The sequence below is a fragment of the Pteropus vampyrus genome, unplaced genomic scaffold, assembly GCF_000151845.1.
Source record: "Pteropus vampyrus isolate Shadow unplaced genomic scaffold, Pvam_2.0 Scaffold472, whole genome shotgun sequence".
NCBI classification, from domain to species: domain Eukaryota; kingdom Metazoa; phylum Chordata; class Mammalia; order Chiroptera; family Pteropodidae; genus Pteropus; species Pteropus vampyrus.
Genome location: NW_011889253.1, coordinates 1,169,558 through 1,184,621, shown reverse-complemented (window position 1 = coordinate 1,184,621; position 15,064 = coordinate 1,169,558).

Sequence of the window (15,064 nt, the reverse complement as noted above, 5' to 3'; positions counted from 1 at the left end):
CCTACAAGAGACTCACTTCAGATTAAAAGACACACACAGACCAAAAATAAGGGGACAGAAAAAGATATTGCCTTGGTGGACCTAAACATTATTGTGCTGAATAAAATGAGTTGGATAGAGAAAGGCAAATATCACATGATTTCACGTACATGTGGAATCTAAAGAACAATATACAACAAAAGTGGAAATAAACTCATAGATACAGATATTTTGAGTGCTACTAGATGGGGGGGTCGGGGAGGACGGCGAAAGAAAGGTAAAGGCATTAAGAGGTACAAATAGATAGTTGCAGAATAGACATGGAGATGTAGAGTGTAGCATGGGGAAGATGGTTAATAATGTTATAATAAATATGCTAGGTGAAAGAAGTGTACTAGATTTAGTGGGGTGATTGCTTTGCAAGTTATGTGGATCTCTGATCACTATGCTATACAGCTGAAACTGATATATTATTGCATGCCAACTATAATTGAAAAATAGCTCATTGAATTGTACAATGTAAAAACGAGCAACTAATTATCTATTATATTTCAATAAAGCTGGAAAAAGAAGAGCTTCACTTCAGATTAAAAGACATGCACAGACTAAAAGTAAGGGGATGGAAAAAGATATTGCCTTGATGGACCTAGAGGGTATTGCGCTGTATGAATTAGGTCAGATAAAGACAAATACCACATGATTTCACTTACATGTGAAATCTAAAGAACAAAGTAAACAACAATATAAATGAATCAAACTCATAGATACAGAGAATATTTTGAGGGCTACTAAATGGGAGGGGAGATTGAGAGATGGTGAAAAAGGGCAAAAGGATTAAGAAGCACAAATGGATAGATACAAAATAGTCATGGAGATATAAAGTGTAGTATAAGGAAAATAGTCAACAATGTTGTAAAAAATATGTAAGGGGGAAGAGGGATACTAGATTTAGTGGAATCAAAAATTGATACAGCTACTATGGAAAATATTTTGTAAGTTTCTAGAAAAATTAAAAATAGAACTAACTTATGAGCCAGCAATTCCACTTTTGGTTATTTATCCAAAGAAAACTCAAATACTAATTTGAACACATATATGCCCCCATATGTTTATTGCTGCGCTATTCACATTTTATTGATAGCCGAGATATGGAAGCAACCTAAGTGCCCATCAATAGATGATTGGATAAAGTTGTGGTACATATATACAATGGAACATTTCTCAGCCATAAAACAAAGAAAAATAAAATAAAATCTTACCATTTGTGACAACATAGATGGACCTAGAGGGTCTTATTCTAAGTGCAATAAGTCAGACAAAGATAGACATATACCATATGATGTCACTTGCATGTGGAATCTAAACAAAAACAAAACAAAACAAACAAACAAACAAAAATCAGAAACAGGCTCTCAGATACAGAGAACGAACTGGTGATTGCCAGAGAGAAGAGGGTTCAGGGGGCTGGGTGAAAAAGGTGAAGGGATGGAGGAGTACAAATTAGTAGTTACACAACGGTCACAAGGATTTAGAGTATAGTATAGAGTCAATATTATCATAATGATTGTGTGTAGCACCAGATGGGTGCTAGAGTACTTGGAGAAATCACTTCATATATTGTATAAATGTCAAACTTTATAAAATTTTAAATTATAAAAAATTTAAGAGTGTCTAAGACAGGGCTTCTTAAAGAAGAGTTTTAGAAAATAGATGTCAGAAACACGCTTCATGATTTTACTTATTTTTTTCCTGATATGACAATAACCAGAATCTACTGGTTTCTGATACCTACAATTTAATTGTAAAATAGATATGGGAACATTATACCGTAATGGTATCTCCTCTCTTTCATATTCTGCAATTCAAGAAGAGCCATGTGCTTAGCACTATGAAGGATAAAAAATAGGCATAAGACGTAGTCCCTGTTCTGAAAGAGATTTTATTCTAGTTGGGGAGACGTGCTCAGAAGTTGGGAGCAGACACACCTGGACTTAGTGAATGGGCTCAGCTTTGAGAGACTTAGAAAATACATCGAGTAGGTGGAACATGAGCCCAAACACTGAGGTAAGTTTAGACCTTGATAGAGAAGGAAGTATGGTATTATTAAAGTTTTCTAATAAGATGAATCATATCACATTATTCCCTTGTTTAAGCCCCCTCAACTTCCCATTGCTCCTACAATAAAATCTAAATTCTTTATTATAGTTTATAAGACCCTTGTGAGATTTGACCATTCCTTACATCTCTACTATCACTGTTGCCATCTAGTGCCACCCTCTGTCTCTTGCTGTCCTGAACTTCTCTGTGTTCTTTGAAGATGTCAAACTCCTTCCCACTTCAGGACTCTTAAACACGCTGTCCTCTCTACTTGGAACACTTGACCATCCACCACTTCTTCAATATAATTTTTTTCACAAAGCTCATGAAACCCATAACTTCTTCTTTGTCTCCCTTCCATTAGAATATAAAGTCCACAAAAATGGGACCTTATCTGTCTTCTTCACCACTGTGTTTCTAGCATAGTGTCTGGCGCAATGTAAGCATTCTATAAATATGTGTTGACATGTTAAAAATAATATTGGACTAAATTGCATTATTATAATGGGAAAAAAATGAAAGTTTGCCTGTCAGTAGACAGTGTGTAGAGTGGGTTAAAAAAGGAGAAATTAGAGTACAGCAAACTGAATAGGAAGCAGTTGGAGCAATCCAGACATAAAGGAATAAAGGCCTAGACTAAGACTGAAAGAAAGAAATAGAATGAACAGAAATAAGAAGCTTCTGAAGAAGAATAAGAAGAAAGTTGTGATTGGTTAGCTATAAAATATGGAAGGGCTATGTTAAAAACTCCTGCAAAATAAGCCAAGGATATCAGAGGTTAGAGATGACGGTCAAAGAGAGAATGAAATTAGGTGAGTTAGTTTTGGGGAAAGGAAGTACTAAATTCAGTTTGGGGGGCATGTTGAGTTGGCAGTACTAATCGGACATGCAAGTGTTCAGAATATAAGTGGATAGAGGTTATGGATAGAAATGCAGATTTGAGAGATATCAGCATTGAGGAGATATGTAAAGCCATGAGATTGAATGAATTCTAAAAGGGAGAGTGTAGAAAAAAAGGACTGAAATGCTGAAGACTGAACCTTGGACAAAGGCTAGGATTAGGTGATAGGAAGAGGCAGGAAAATAAAAAGAAGACACAGAGTGGTACAAGGAGAATACTGCAAATCACATTGAGAGAATTTCAGAGACTAGGTGTTGAGTAGTGTTAAATAAAGAAGCCAAGGATGGTGAAGACTAGGGAGAAGTCGCTAGATTTGGCAAGAGATCACTGTGAACTTTTGAGAGTCAGTATTCAGTGTAGTGTGCTGACAGAAGCAATGCAAGTGGTGGAGCTAAAAAGATTTTTCTCAGCAGTGTGACCACTGAGGATTACAAGTAACTTTCAGAAGAAGCTGTTGTAATATAAGACTGTCAGAAAAGGGCATCCTGAATCAAAGTGTTAGGTAATGAAGAAAACATAAGCCTAAAATCACTGTGCTCAATACGTCCAACTGCACATTACACAAATATAAAAGCCAGTAACTCAGTAGGGGAGAAATCCAAAACAAAGGACAGAATGGGTATAGACTACATCTACATACAGTGAGATGGGTAAATCTCACAAACAAAACTTAGAGAAAGAAACCAGATACAAAAGAAGACAGACATCACAGAGTACACCTTGTATGATTCCGTTTACATACAATTCAAAAACAGGCCAAATTAATCTATGTTGTTAAAAGTCAAAATAGTGGTTGCCTTTGGGGAAAGTGAGTAGAAAGAGGCCCAATAGTGGCTTCAGGGGTGCATATCATGTACTGATTACTGATGGTGGGTGCTAGTTACAAAGTGTGTTCACTTTGTGATAACATTGAGCTGTACACTCATGATGTGTGCACTTTTCTGTAGGCTTATTTCAATGAAAACTTTTTTAAAAAAATAAAAAACAAACAGGAAGAGCCTGCTTAGACCAAAATGGTGAGATATTCTCAGACCTTCAGTTTTAAATAGAACTTCTGGTAGCCAGGAGATGAAAGGAGGCCTGCATGGTCTTCTTATACTCAGGAGTTGAGACCAGCAGTACACAAGTAATGCTATATCAAAAAGAAGCCACCACAAAGATGCCCAGTTTCTCAGAAAATGTTTAAATTTGTCTTAAGGCTTTGATTTCTGACAAGTTTCCATTGTTAATTTTTACATATTTGTTGAAGTTGAGAGTTAGAATCAGAGAAAACACTTAAAATTTTCCAAACTGGCCTACATCAGTGATGTGACTTGAGATAAAACCAGAACTTAAAAGTGAGGCAGGTAGAGATGGAATGCTGCTTTACTTTGTTGAAAAGGGCTTAAAGCTTTCAAACTTCATTATTTCACCAACTTGATTATTTTATAATCCATTCCATTTTTCACCTGCTTCAAGCATCATCTAAAAAGTTTCCAACCCAGCTGAACCCAAGTAGCAACCCCAAATGAGTAATCCTGAGAATTGTACATCTAGTTCCTCACAGATAATTGATTATATGACCACACATTTACTTTATCTAATTTTACTAATTTAAAAGTTATTCAAGTCAGTTAATTTTTATACTTGGAGGCTATTCAAAAGTGATTACACATAACCCTTTCTGTGCTTTGGAACACAATGCTACTGTTTAAAAACATTCACAAGGGACAGTCTTGCAGCTAAGTACATAAGGTCCCTTCACCAGTTCCCCAGGCTTTGCAATTTTTTATCCCCAAAGCATAAAAATGAACACGATGAATTTGTTCCCTATTCCTTCCATTAATTGTTAATTGATGCTTATTACATTATGGCTATCTTCAAGTCTCTTTAGAGAATCTGAAATACATTAAGTAATTCTGTGATTACCTGTAAAAATGAAAAAAATCAAGACCATGATCATCATGTACCCAAAGTACAAAATGGTACTTGCAATGCCCACGATTTGAAGTTTTTTAAAGAAGTAATGAACTGCATACATAAAAAGATAAACAGCTGTAAAACTGCTAGTAAAAAAAGGCTCTCCACAACCAATGATAATCCTGCAAAAAAAGTAAAAAAAACGAACTTTTTAGATGAAATTCTAACTACAAATGAGTTAGCAATTATTGTAATAACAATATTAATTAGGCTCTGTAAGATTATAGATTAAAAGAAATAAAGAGGTAATTTTATAAGAAATTTAATATAATATATACTGTCTGACTAATCTATGTTCCCATTGGGGTCCTCTAACAATTATAAACCGTTTTTTTTTCCTAGGGGTCCCACAAGTACCCTTGAGAACTATACTTATAATGAAAGCATCCTCTCTATCATGACGCTGCTTCAGCCTTGGAAGCTTCCAGGTGAGTTTCAATTTACTGGCTAGAGTTGTGCCAAGCCTGAATTGATGCCTTAGACCATGAAATAAGGTTAATATAGAAATTTAAGATAGACTTTTATGCTTAGTGGGATTTATTTTAACCAGGTAAATTTAAGAACCATGGGGGCATGACTGAGGTCAATATGCAGGTTAGTATCATCCTGCCCCATGGGCTCCTGCAGATAATAGTTTTACTGTAAAGCAACTATGGTTAAAGACCAAAGAGATAATGCAGAAAAGAGTTAACATAGCAAGTTTGAGGCTGCTATCTTTAGAAGGGCTTACTTGCAAGGCTGACCCTTGGCTTACATCTAGGAATTTGAAATTTAATTATTCCTTGACTGATAAGACTGGTTTGCTATACCTAGACTGTATAACCAAAGTGATTTATGGTGAACACTAACTTGCCTTTTGGGAGTCTGGAATTTCATAGTTGCTAGTCAGTGGGTGCTTATGTGACTAGCCCCCAATAAAAACCATGGATGCTGAGTCTCTAATAGGCTTCCCTGGGCAGAAATATTGCACATGTATTACTTTATTTTTTACTGTTGAATAAAGGAGAACAGTTGGTATGTTCACTCATGGGAGAGAGAAAGCATAGGACGACTGTACAAGGATTTCTCCAGGCTCCATCTTTTTCTCTTGTCGATCCTGTTGTGTTTCCTTCTGCTATAATAAACCGTAGCCATAAATATATCTATATGTTGAGTCCCATGAATCCTCCTAGTGAATCACCAAACATGTGAGTAGTCTTGGGGGCTACCAGAACATTTTCTGAGAAACAAAAATACATATTATATGTTTATTATCATATGTCTCGTTAAAGATTATTGCAATTTTTCTCTGAGGAAATGTACCATAGAATTAATGAGTAGCTAAATATATACATAATTATAAATTTTTACCTTTATACCTATAACTCAAGAAGAAAACTCTCTAAGGCATCATGTATATAATAATTATACCCTAAAACCTCTATGGTCACCTTTAGAGAGTCACTTTTAACTATCAAGACAAGAGAGATTTAGAAGATTTTAAAAAACAATGTTCACCCCTACCTTAGTTATCCAGAATAACATCAGGAAAAAAATGGAGGAAGAGTGGAGTAAAAAGAACTGTTTATGCCCATGGTAACCAAAAGGTAATAAAATTAAAGAGAAATTGCCTTTAGCAGCCATTTCAAACCCATAAAACATAATCCTGGCCTAAGCTACAAGAAAAAAGTAATTGTTAAAAAGAAAACATCATTGAACCAGATCTTTTATATGTCTAAATATCAAATCAGTTCCCTGTATTTTCTATGTTAACTGAATATTATTATTACACAGCAATTAATGTAACCAGCCAGAGAGAAATTGTTTTCTGTTTAAATTTTCCATCAAAGTAGCATTAACTTGATAGCTGCATCAAAATCAAAATGTCATTAGGAAGACACTATATAAAACCAATCCCAAATTGTAGAAACCACACAGTTAACATTTATATCCTTTCTCAATACAAACTTCTAATTTTAATAATGCAAGTTTAGAAAGCTTAACATGCATTAGTTTCTTATGTCTTACCTCAGCACATAAATGAAAATAACACAGCAAAACTGTAGCTTCTGAACAGGTAATAAGTAGAATTATAAAGACTAAGAAAAGGAAGGCAAACATGAAGTATATCTGATGAGACCTGAAAATAAAAATGATAGCTTTAAAATTAACTTGAACTTAAAAGCACTAAAAGATCAGACCAAATCTATATAGAAAAGCACGCACTTTACTAATCCTTAATTCTTCATTCCAAACTTTCATCTATCCTTTTAGCATCAAAAAGTATATGTTCCCTTATCTATTCAGCCTCAGAGTTTGGCCACATCTTCTCTAGTCAGAATCAGTGTTGCTACTTATCCATATTCCATATTTCTTTGCTCATATAATTTAGTTTTCACTTAAGACCTATCAATATCTCTATAATTTTCTCAATATACATTTTAAAACGTGCTTTCTCTTTAGAAATAGAAGATTGTAAATGCCATAAATATCAGTGACTACATTATACAACAGAAAACCAGAGACTCAAACAGCACTTTGCCTTTGAAGGTCTATTGACAGGCAGTCTCCCCAAATAGGTCGTTATAGCACAGCACACATAATTCTATTAACTACTTTCAAATATACATCTTTTAAAAAATTTGTGTGTGGATTACATTTAGGTCCAATTTTGAAAGAATAAAGTAATTTCTTTCATTATTATAGAGCTGAACTGACTAAATTTGGGTGAGCAATATAAAATTTTAAAAGCCTTATGAAGATAAGAAATTCATGAAGCAATCAATATCCCATTTTAAAATCTCATGTAAAATATACACCTTGGTGTGAGGACGAAGGATAGGGGTTGGGGACAATCATTTATATAGGTAATAAATATATACAAAGTAGTACACAACAAGTACCCTGTTCCTCATTAAACCAAAAATTAATTTGTTTAACAAATTGTTTAGTTTTCTCTTTAAAATTAATTTTCCATTAAAAACATCTGAAAAATATGGCTACTATAATCGATATTGCAGCATGTTAAATATTTAGTTGCTGACAGTATAACAGATTTTATTGCTTATCTTTCAAATAAATTTGGCTTAATGCTGTTTAAAAGGTGAACAATTAATGTGTATGATTAAGCCTAATTTCTAAGGGCTTAAAAGTTTTGTCTGAAAGATTCCTTTGGGACAAAAGTGTTATAAACACACACAGTTGACAGCTGCATTTTATTTTATGGAGAGGGATCTCAAAAAATCCCTCTACAGTAATACCCTACTTGGCCAGCTCCTGAAATCAGAATGCAGTCAAGAATCAGGAAGTAAGAAAATAAAATAAAAATTTAAAAATAAAGTATTTAGAAGCAAAAAAAAAGAAAGAAAGAAAGAAAAAAGAAAAAAAAAAGAACTCAGAGCAAAGCTTGGGCACCCAAGCTGTTGAACCTCAATTAGAGGGCCCTGGTTCCTACTTTACATGCTTTCTAACTACCTTGGTTATTAGAATTTCTTAAACCATAACACAGTAAAAGTAGCAAATAAAAAGAGGAAAGTAATAAGGAGCAGGCATCCTGACACCAGAACTAACAGTTGACAGAAAGGAGGACAGAAAAACATTACTTACAACTTAGTACAGATGAAGACCCAAAATCAGTGATCTTCAAATTATTTTTAACAGAGGAACTCTAATTGAAATCTCTCATAGAAGGCCAGTATGGAAAACAGATAAAAATCAGAGATACCCCTTCCTATCTTTAGGCATTTCCCTCTAAGAGATACCCCTTCCACTCCCTGCAAAGTCTCAGACAAGTACAGTTTGAGACCAACTTTTCTAACTCACCTGGGAAAGCTTACAAAAGGTAATTAATTTTTAAAAGGAAACTTTTATATAAATTTCTATGAAAAACCAGCTTTAAATTTTTGAGAATTAAGTCTTAGTTAAATTCTCTCAAGTCACATTGTTATTTCCTGGATAAAGTAAGGACAAATGAAATTTCGCCATACCAGAATTTAACCACCTTGAAATATAGGAATATTAATTGATTAACAATTATGATTTTTGAGATAATGAAGATACAATACCAAATACTGTTTAAAATAAAAAAGAGTTGAATAAAAATACAGCCAAAAGGTAAAATGCCACTGATTATGATGCCAAAAAGTAGCTTTGTAAAGAAAGTCTGTTGAGAAATCTGACAGGGAATCTGGTTTGTGTGAACTGGACAGCTGAACTGATCGAAAATAAATCAAGTGAAAGTGAGTATGGCATGAAATCCAAGTAAATTTATACAGATATAATCACAATACAGAATGTTGAATCTGAACAGGACATGGAACATTTCCAAGAGCAGTCATGTGGATAGAGGTTAAACCAATGCTGTGCAATAGAAATATAATGCAAGCCACATATGCAGTTTTAAATTTTTAGTAGCCACATTTTTAAAAGTAAAAAAAAAAGAAATTAATTTATTTCATTTTATTTAACATGCCCAAATAGTATCATTTAAGTTTGTGATCAATACAAAAATTATTCATCAGATTTTTTATATTCTTCTTATTGTTGCGCTACGTGTTTGAAAACCAGTGTTAATTTTACACTTACAACATATCTCAATTTGGACTAGTCATATTTCAAGCATTCAAATACCACATATGGCTAGTGGCCACCATACTAGATAGCACACAGCTAAACAATCAGGATGTTTATACTTTCTTATAAATTTCAAGAGAGAAATTGGACAATATTTATTAGTGATTATTTCAATATAAAATACTACATGATGTCAAAAAGTTTTTAAAGTTTGTCTAAGAATTCGTCTCTCAAAATTTATCAATATTTTCCTGAAAATTTCCTTTTTTCTGCTCTCTGTCGAACTCTCCCTCCTGTTTTGTCTTGTCTGATTTCATCCCTGCAAGCTTATGTTATATCTTTGTACACTTCTTTTTCAGTGTGGACTCATTTAGATTTTTTGGTATCTTGCTCCTTTCCCTATACAAGGAATAGGCTAACCTCAAATCTGTAAACTGAACAGCTCCATTTCTTAGACTACATCTTGGTTCTCCTTCCCCACTGTATAATCCTATTACTTTTCTGACTTTGTTAAAGTCAGCCTTCCTATAATATGTCTTTTTAATTTTGTCCATTAGAGGGGAATATAAACAACCTATAAAGTGAGAAATGCATTTTTTTAAAAAGTCTTTTAAAGTATTAGTCTTTTATTTAAATTTTTTAAAAATATTTTTTTCCAAAATTATTATTCTTTGTAGTTTTCTCCAGTGGTGCACTTTGCATTCCATGTATAGTATATACACACTGAGGTATTATTTCAGACATCACTCAATGCCCAAACACAGTATTTTAAAGTTTACCTTCTTCTTGCTTCCAAAGTATGCACCAACAAATGTCAGTGGTACCGAGATTCCAAACCACATTGCAAGGATACCTATTAGAATATCAAAGGAGATGGCAGTCGATGACTTTCCACCCAAATAATTTGATTCATAATAAAGAAGACAGTGAAGACAAAACTGGGGGGGGGGAAGTCATCAAAAAACAATATGCTTCAGGAAAATGTTATAAATGTGCTTTATGTGAATGTCATAACATTCTTTCAGTGGGAACTATATAATAAATGACAAAGTTAAACCCTAGAAGAATATTAAATCACACTATGTAAACCCAGTAATTGAATAGGGGCTTATACCCAATACCATATAAGATAGCAGCTTATTATAGGACATAATTTCCACCTCCTACTCAAATTTGCACCTCCAGAGTCTAGAAGGAAATAAACAGTGCGTGGAGTGATAGACCATGCAATATACAATATACTGAACACAATTTTTAAAATCCATATATTAAAAACAGATTTTGGAATCCTAGACCAAAATGAGCAATAAGAAGCTTCAGGTCAGACGTATTCAGTTAAAACAGAGTTTTAAATTAGTCACTCAAAATCTGCTAAAATCTACTGGATAAATCACCAGGCAAGCCCAGTGTTTGTGCCCCTATTTGTTCCAGACAAGTTTGATCAAAGTTACGGGTGAGTATGGATATGGATATGGATGTGACTGTCTCTGAAAACCTAAAAGATGAAGTGGTAAAGTTGGGCAGAGGCTAGATTGTGGATGGCTTTGAATGTCAGATTAAGAAAGGTAGACTTTATCCTGTCATCATCAGGAAGCAACTGAAGGGTTTTTATACTCAAAACTGAGGTTCACAGTGCAGTTTCTCAGGAAGATGAATCTACAGCGTTACAGAGGACAGGCTAGAGAAATGCTAGGGACAGGAAGATTAGATATACAAAATGGTAAGAATCTGTACACTGTGACGATAATTAAAATGTAAAGGGTGGACAAAAAAAAGACATTAAGAAGTAAGAGACAAACCTAAGGTGGAAGATGGTGGACTAGGTAAAAGCAGAGTTTGCCTCTTCCCAGGTCCGCATTGAAATTATAACCAAATTATAAAATAATCAACGTGGAGAATCATCTGAAATCCAGCTGAACGTAACACCTACGTCTGATAATATAAAGGAGCCACATCAAAGCTGGTCAGAGGGGCAAAGTCGCGAATTGGGCTTGACCCGCACCTGCGGGTGGTGGAGGATCCCCAGGAGGGACAGCAAGGCTGCAGAGGCTACCCCGAAAGAGAGGGGGGTCCTGGCCTCATCTGGGGGCTCCCCAGCCCAGGATCCCAGCCCAAAGAAGAGGAGATTCCAATAACTCTGACTGTAAAATCCAGAGGAGATTCTGGCTGTCTGGGTGAGATGGAAGGAGACTGAAACCCTAGATGCCCCTTTGAAAGACTCATGCTCAGGCTTTCTGACCTGTGGACACTCACTCGAGACACTGGTAGTGGATCAAAGTCTCACATGGGATGCATACCGAGAAAGTCTTCAGTACCTGGCACCAGAATGAGGGCTGGAAGGACAGCCACCATTGTACCTTAGTCCCGCCCTGCTACTGGGCAATCTACAGACCGCTGACTGTGCAGACTCCCCTCACAGGGCCATTAGGAAGCGCTGGCCTGAGGGGATTAGCCCACCCCACCCGCCTGCATATTGCCCAGCGCTTTTGTTGCTGGATGGCTGCCACGCCCTGTGCCGATTCTGGGGCCAAGCTTTCACAGGGGTCTGGTCTTACTGTGATCTGTGACTAAAACAAAAATGCCTGGGCAAAGAATTTGCAGCAAAACTGAGGCTGTATTGGATGGACCACCCTAGACTCCCCGAGACTCCGCTTCACTCAAGCCACAAAGCGCCTGCAGCCTATTGACAGGCAGCCTCCTGTGCCCTGGTGGCTCTGGGGTTGCACAGTCTGTGCAGGCAACAGAACTTAGCTAGAGCAGTGAGCACATTTCAGGGAAAACAGTTGTGGGCAGACCACTGCTGCCTGTACGGGTTGCAATATCTCTTGAGGGGATCGCAGGAGTCTGTATTGGCCTGACAGCCCCTGACTCACTGAGCTCCTGCCCCATCTAATACACAAAGTGCCCACCACGCATTGATAGGCAGCTGCCCCTGCCCTGGGGTAGCACATTTAGGCCCAAGGTGAGCAGCAGCTGACCTTGCTATGAGTAGAAACTTGTATAGGAGCCACAGAGACAGTGCTGGCACGTGAACTGACACTGCAGTGGCAGGGGGAAATTTACTCAGTAGACCCAGGAGACTCCCAGGATTCCTGTGCCACCCAACACGCATGTGACCCAGAGGCTTTTCCAGTTTCAGAGACTTACAGGCAACTGAAAGGCAGTGTCAGATCTGGAGGAGCACTGATCCCTCTGTTAAACTGCCCTAGGTCAGGGACGGGGGATAACCGGACTGCTTCCTACAGCGTTGTGTCTTCCACTTACCTATAGATCCAGCATAGGCAACAACCATCTGTGGATGCTTTATAGATCCCACCAGGTAGCCCTGAGCAATCAAAAGCAGTGGCTGAACTTGGCCTACTGGGGAGCCCCTTCTAAGGGGCCACAAAACCAATGCATCCAGAGGCTTATACCAGACCGCAACAGAGCAACTCCTGACTAGGCACATTAGCAATACACAAAAAGGATGGTTGCAACAAGAACACAAGCCTGCTAGGTCAAATCCCACTCAGTGGAGTCAGCCCCCACACAGCAACTCTTCCCCTGTAGGTGCAGCCAGTTCTCACAATTAGTCAGCCTGAGTGCTAATCCCATCCTCTGATGTACTAACAGAAATAAAGGATTATCAACAACAGAAGATCACACACAATCGACACAAAGATCACATCCAGAGCCCCAGCATAAGGGGAAAGGGAAAGTGTGCCAGTGGGCCACATAGGACATCTTCCATCTGGCCAAGGTTGAGGGATGAAACAAAGGTTTCTGACACATAGACATGAACAAAATGAGGCTAATAAAATGAGAAAACAAAGAAATATACCACAAATGAAACAAGAGGAGAAAACTCCAGAAAATAAGTTAAATGAAATGGAGGTAAGCAACCTAACAGAGACAGAGTTCATAATAATAGTTATAAGTAGGCTCAAGAAGCTTAGGAAGAGAATGGATGAGCACAACAGGAACCTCAACAGAGAGATAGTAAGCATTAAAAAAAAAAGGATATAGAAACCATAAAAAAGAACCATACAGAAATGAAGAATACAACAACCAAAATGAACAATACACTAGAAAGATTCAACAGTAGATTGGACGAAGCAGATCAAATCAGAGAACTGGAAGACAAGGTAGCACAATACACCCAATCAGAACAACAAAAAGAAAAAAAAATAATTTTAAAAAATGAGGATAGTTTAAAAGACCTCTGAGATGACATGAAGCATAAAAATATTTGGATCATAAGAGTACCCAAAGGAGAAGAGAGAGAGCAAGAGATTGAGAATCTATTTGAAGAAATAATGACAGAAAACTTCCCTAACCTGGCGAAGGAATTAGACACACAAGTTCAGGAAGCACAAAGAGTTCCAAACAAGAGGAATTCAAATAGACCCACACCAAGACACAGGAACATTAAAATGCAAAGGTCAAAGACAAAGAGAGAATCTTAAAAGCAGCAAGAGAAAGGCAGCTAGTTACTTACAAGGGTACCCCGATAAGAATGTCTGCTGATTTTTCAATGCAAATTTTGCAGGCCAGACGGGATTGGCAAGAAATATTCAAAGTTATAAAAAACAAGAATCTGCAACCAGGAATACTTGACCTAGCAAGGCTTTCAGTTAAAATGGAAGGTGAGATAAAGAGCTTCTCAAATAGGAAAAAACGTAAGGAATTCATCAACAACAAGCCAGTATTACAAGAAATGTTAAAGGGACTTCTGTAAAAAAAGAAAGGGTAAAAAAGAAAATAGAAATAGCAAATATAAATAATAAAATGACAGTTACTATGTACCTTTCAGAAATCACTTTAAATGTAAATGGATTAAGTGCTCCAATCAAAAGATATAGGGTAGCTGAATGGCTAAAACAACAAGACCCATGCATATGCTGTCTACAAGACAACTTAAATGACAGAATTCAGGATGGTACTTCTGAAGACCTTTAGTGAGATCTGAAATGAAAAATATCAAAAATTTCAGGAATTGAAAAAATAATAGATGAGCAGAATGAATTCTTTAGCAAGGAGATTAAAATCCTCAAAAAGAACTAAATAGACTTTCTGGAGATAAAGAACACACGGTAAGAGTTGAAAAATGAAATAAACACTTGGGAAATAGAGTCAACCAACTGGAGGAAAGGATCAGTGATATTGAACACAGAAATCTAGAAATAAATCGGAAGGAAGAAAAGAGAAACTGAAGAATGAAAAATAATGAAACAGAAATACAAGAACTAGCTGATACTATCAGGAGGAAAAAAAACATAAGAATAATGGGAATTCTAGAAGGGGAGGAAAAGGATCAGGGATTAGGAAACATTTTCAGACAAATAGTTGATGAGAATTTTCCAAATCTAAAAAATGACCTGGAGCTTAGAATTTAAGAAGTCAATAAAACACTCAATTATCTCAACCCAAAAAGGCCTTCTCAAAGACACATTGTATGAAAATTATCAAAAATCAATGACAAAGACAGAATTCTCAGGGTAGCCAGGCAAAAGAAGACGGTAACCTACAGAGGAAAACCCATTAGATAATCATTGGACTTTTCGGCAAAAACTTTACAAGCCAGAAAGGAGTAGAATC